This window comes from Gekko japonicus, unplaced genomic scaffold, assembly GCF_001447785.1.
Source record: "Gekko japonicus isolate JY-2015 unplaced genomic scaffold, Gekko_japonicus_V1.1 scaffold1008, whole genome shotgun sequence".
In the NCBI taxonomy this organism is placed as follows: domain Eukaryota; kingdom Metazoa; phylum Chordata; class Lepidosauria; order Squamata; family Gekkonidae; genus Gekko; species Gekko japonicus.
Genome location: NW_015171533.1, coordinates 451,029 through 457,066, shown reverse-complemented (window position 1 = coordinate 457,066; position 6,038 = coordinate 451,029).

Sequence of the window (6,038 nt, the reverse complement as noted above, 5' to 3'; positions counted from 1 at the left end):
TCAGGGGCCCACCTGCACCGCGAGAGGCTCCCGAAGGTGACGAGGGCATGAGTGAGCAGAGCACACTATGCCCAGAGGAGCCCCGGGCCGGCTCCGCTCAGCACTCCTGGTATGTTCCCTTCCCTCCTTGGCACCCCACTGCCGGCCCAGCCGGCCTTGCAAAGCCAGAGGTTGCCTCCTGCAACCCAGCACCACTGATGACGACAGAAAGGTGGGGGGGCAGCCTGGCTGGCAGCGCCCCAATGGAGGGGGAGGATTAATTAAATTAGCCCGAGTTATGGAGGTGGGGAGCCTCTTGTCCAGGGATGGAGTTGGGGGGCATTTGAAGGGGCTTTTGAGGTAGGTCAGGGGGGGCTCCAAATGCCCCACCATAGCTACGGGCCTGCTGCTTTCTGAACTTGTTTGTTGTACCTTCCTGCACATTTCATAATTACTTAAGTATTGTAACCAGAAAGAAAGAAACTGCTTAATCAGTAGCCACTTGGCACAAATTTACCCCCCCCCCCCCGCATTTATAGGAAAACTGTGCAAATGAGCACCACCGTAAAGTCACAAAACAGTCTTTCCGGGGGTGATCTGTATCAGCTGACCATTTGGAAAGATCTAGAAATGTATTTTCTGTATTTGAATGAGGAATACTTCTGGGTAAAACCCCTGAAATGGGACACATGTTGAGTGTGGCCATTGCTGCAGTTCTCTCTGGAAGTGCAGTTTTGTAACAAAACAAAGGAGAAAAGAGCTTGATTGGGCAGTATTGTAGTAGCCACAATTAACACTTTATCTAAGCTTACACATCCATCTATGTTGCTTTGGTTCGCGGATATAAGGAGCCCATCTGTCAATGTATGACTGACAGGTCACGAAAAATTGGCAAGACACTTTACCTTAATTGAATATTTCTTTTTTAACCGCACAAAACACTTAACAAATTATACATGCCAAAATAAAACTTTCTTTGTGATAACTTGAACAATAATATATTGCCCCCTTTTATGCAGAAACAAATGAAGCGCAAGATTTTTCCAGCTGTTTTTTTCTCCTTGAATTTCTAATTGTTAGGATTTTTTCCCTTACTATGTTTTCTCTAAATCTTACCATGCCACAGTAAGTTTAATATTTCAGATTTACTGATGTGTTGTAACACTCAGGGGATAACCTCAGGCCAGTTACTGTAACTCAGCCTAATTTAGTTTATAGATTTGTTGTAAGAAGGAGAGAAGTTGGTTTTATACCCCGTTCTTCACTACCCGAAGGAGTCTCAGAGCGGCTTACAATCGCCTTCCCTTCGTCTCCCCACAACAGACACCATGTGGGGTAGGTGGGGCTGAGACAGTTCTGAGAGAACTATGACTGACCCAAGGTCACCCAGCTGGCTGCATGTGGAGGAGTGGGGAATCAAACCTGGTTCTCCAGATTAGAGTCCACCGCTCTTAACCACTACACCAAGCTGGCAATTAAATCAGGTAGCCAGAGTAAGATGTACCAAGTGACTTGAAGAAAAAATATCATACAAATGTACCAACTAATCTGCTGTGCCACATAAAGTCATTCTTCAGATACATGTTTATTATTTTCTTTGCACTTTTTACCCAAGTGAAGCAAAGCATTCCCCACCATTCCTTCTCGTGAACATTTCAAATCATAGGCATTAAATCATAGAAAACAAACTCCAAAATGTCTTTCAAACCCACTGACCTTAAACCTGTAGAATCATGCCTGAGACCAACATAAGGTCATTCTGACTCAGATGCAAGGCTTTGTGCTGTGCTTCTTACAAATGTTCAAGTTTATTATTATGATCCAAGGTCAGAATTTGAAGCGGCATACTGGCTTTCGAGCAAGGGAACCTTTACCTTTACCTTTTTATGCATCGATATGTGGCAAATACATTGATTACCTGTCTACATATACCTGAGCATTTAATGTGAATATGTGCTAAGTATTTAGCACATATTCTTGCAAATGTTCACCAATAGCAGCTGGATCTGCAGCACATTCCTCCTGTCATCCTTCCCAGATTGCTGGGGTCTGAGACCAAAATAGATAATATATGGACATAAACTGGTATTACTTTAGTCTTATGAGCCACTTAACTGCCCTTGCAAAAAGACCCAGGGATGCCTCCATAGCAACTTTAATCTTGAATGTATGTGTTCTGAATTTTTGGGCAAACAGCCCCAATTGCCTGAGTCTTTGTTTCAGCAGTCCCCAGCGAGGTACCTGTGGGTACCCTGGCACCTGCTAAAACCTTTCCTGGTGCCTGCCAAGTGCTTTTAGAAAGTGAGCACGGCCAGGTGAAGCTTTTGCCCAGCAAGGCTTCTAATTGGTCACTGGAGGATTGATTGTCTGTGCAGATTTATAAAAATGTTGCTTTGGCAGTAGCCACCACAACACGAGGATCTTTACTGACCAAAGGTCAGCCGCAGCAGCTGTTTTGTGCCTGGCTGCACTTCCTTTCTGTCTCCAAGTACACCAGTACCATTTAGCCCATTTCCTCTTTTCCCTCAGTATGGGGAGCTGGGCGCTGTTCCTTTCAGTTCCTGAGCTCATATCTGTTCAACACTGGTTAGCATAAATACCCAAACAGAATGTGTTTGCAGTTCTTATGTTCAAAGAACACTCTTCTTGTTCTTCTGTTTGTCAGTATCAACAGTCAAGGTTCATTTACCGCTCCGTGTTTAGAGAATATATTCCTTGGCTGATTCACTTTGTCATGTTCTTCTCAATTATCTGAACATTTTTATATCAATTATGTCAGAATTCCAAATGTGCTTGCAGGCTGATAAAGGTTGAAGACCCTTGCCATACTTGATCAGTATCCAGCCCAAATACCTACTTGGTGACACACAGCCCTCATTCTCTAGCCCCCAGATTTGGTGACGGGTATTTATGGACACATCCTTTCTGTCTCCAAGGACACCAGTATCATTTAGCCCATTTCCTCTTTTCCCTCAGTATGGGGAGCTGGGCGCTGTTCCTTTCAGTTCCTGAGCTCATATCTGTTCAACACTGGTTAGCATAAATACCCAAACAGAATGTGTTTGCAGTTCTTATGTTCAAAGAACACTCTTCTTGTTCTTCTGTTTGTCAGTATCAACAGTCAAGGTTCATTTACCGCTCCGTGTTTAGAGAATATATTCTTTGGCTGATTCACTTTGTCATATTCTTGTCAATTATCTGAATTTTTTTATATCAATTAGATAAAATTATGTCAATTATATTAAAAAACAGTGTTTGATTTTAGGACCATTTCTTGTAGGGGGAAAGCCCTCCCTACAGCCTCTCTTTTGAAAACTGTTGTATGGTGTCTGTGTTCTGTAAATGTTGCTGGGGTTGTTAAAGGTCTTTGATCTTCCTTTCAACATGAAAGGCTTATCTGTTCATTAAAGCTAAATATTTGGATTGATAAGGACATTACTTTAAATGAGAATTTTAATAATGATTGTGTCATTGGATTCTGGATCTTTAAAGGCTGAGATGAAGCACCCCAAATGAAAATAAATCTGCATTTCTAACTGTTTGAGTTGGAAGCTTCATTTCCCTTACTAGATGTAAAAGATATATGTAGAATTTTTTTTTTTTGCTGTGAACAGATTATAGTATATGAACACTATATCGGTTTGCTCAGATGATAAAAAATGCCTAGGATATGGTTGGAGGGCACATGCTTTGACAGAATTGTTGAAGCTAACCACAGGTCTAGGTAATGGTCAGATCAGTCTCTGGACAGGAGACTTCTGGGGTCTCTCTACAGCACTTTGAATTTCAAGATTCAGAGCTGTGTAATTGTTCTCATACATTTCTACCAACTGTCAACAGGGTTGCAAACCAGTAAGATCTAGCTCAGAGGTAATATTACTAATGACCTAATGCCTCAAAAGTTTTGAGTTTGGCAAAATAACTTAATAATGTCATAGCTGAAAGTGTGGGTTTATCATATGACTCAAGACTATATATAAAATATCCATACATCCATAGCATTAATATTACATGACTTAATTCTGAACGTGGGCCCACAGTGAAGAACATGATGGAGGGGAGGGACCTGCAGTTTTCAGGAAAATCTATAAAGGTAAAACACAGGTGAGGAGGCTAACCCGCAACCCAAACTGCAGAAACCAAACTGCACTTGCACAGACATCAATAGTCATGCTAGGTCATGAGATCTCAGCTGCACTGTGGGAGTTACCTGGCAACGCTGACAAGATTGTCACAGTATGCAGCAGCTGGGCAGAGAAGAATGGAGAACGATTCCTGGAGAGGAGAGAGGTAGTGGGGGGCAGGGGAGGAAGAAGAGGCAGTGATGGGGAGGAAGTGGGGCCTGTCCCTTGCTTGCTAATTACCTCAAAATAAAGCTTTAGCATATAATTGATATGTTAAGCACTTGGAGCTGCTCCAAATGTTCTTGTGAACAGTGTTCCCTACAGAACTTCCCCACAGGTTCTGTATAACAGAGGGAGTGTTGTGTGTGCCCTGCTCCCCCACCTGGCTGCTAACAAAAACCTCTACTAGTAACAGCGCCATATAATCAACAACTTTAAAAACTGAAGATACAAGACAATGGTAGACTAGAATTGTAAAACAAGTCACAGCATACAATAGCTATTAACAGTTTGGCAGAATAAAATTACCATCTTAACCTGGTGCCGAAAAGACAGTAAGACAAAAGTGTCAGGTGGGTGTCTGTGGGAAGGGTATTCTGCAATCGGGAACCATTTGCAGAAAAATCACCTATTTCTGATTGTAACTCACTGAACTACCAAAAGCAGGAGAACCTGAAGAAGGTCTTCATTTGAAGATCTCAGTCGCTGAGTGGATGCATATGAAAGCTGACATTTAAGTTGTGCCTGGAAACAAAGTTGAAACCTTGTACTTTTGTACTTTGTTAAGTGTTGTAAACAAAGGAAAATCCCATTAGCTGTGGTTTGTGTCTCACTGCAGCCACAGTTCTGTGCAATCCTTGAAGAAAAAGATGGCCTCTCAGGGTCTATATCAGGCAGTTTTTTGTCATCCATGATTACATTGAAAACAAATGGTTACCTGGATATAAGAGTTTAATTTAATTTAATAGTGGTAGCAAAAAACCTTCATCAGGTATCTTGGGGGGGGGGTATATAAAACCTCCAGCATATCTCATAACAAACTTCTTTAAAACAGTCATTTTATACACACCAACAAGCACTGTAGAGACCGAAGAAAACTGTCATATTTCATGCCAAGGATGTCTTGTCTGTAGCAGAGATCCCCACTGTTCTGATAGCCATTGGTACAATTATATACAGGAACCCTGCAGTGATGCCTTTCAAAAAAAATTCAGTCCAGGGAACAATCGGAGGTCAGCTATGCAGAAAACAAGACACCTCTTTCATTAAATAAAGGTAAGATGGCAGCAGGCATCCGCTGTGAAATGTCCAAGATGACACTTCTTAAAAAAAAAATTTTCCAAATCATTTACAGGCACTGAAAATTTTTTAAAAACCCAAAAGATCAGATCTTCAGTAAATGCATATAAATCCAGAATTAAGTAATATAAAATCATATATTTACCAATATAGCAGGTGGCATGGAGAGAATGTATTTAAATTATGCACTTAGATTTTAGTCCAACATTTCACAAAAGGGAAGGAAGGGCTGCAGCATACATCACTGAACAGTTTAATAGGTTCTCAACATGAGTTGAACATTTTGGAAATGGGTTTTTTCCTTGTGTATTTTTGGCATGTCACTTAGTATCTTTGCATAGATAAGACCAGTATGCATGAAAGAGTCAACAAAGTTTAACCACCACAGAAAGCCTTTAGTAAAACTCCAAACAAATAGATCTGAATAGTTATATCAAGAGATTACTAGAACCTACCTGTGTTTTAAAATATTTGCCAAGGTCCTGCTCTGGAGTTCCCTCATTCAGAAGTAATGTGAGTTAGCTACCAGAGACAGGGGCTTTTTGGTTGTGGTGCCCAGATTATGTAGCACCCAACTAAAGCATGTCAGCTAGGCTCTTAGTAGCAGTTGATGTTTCAGCATCTGTTACCCAAGCC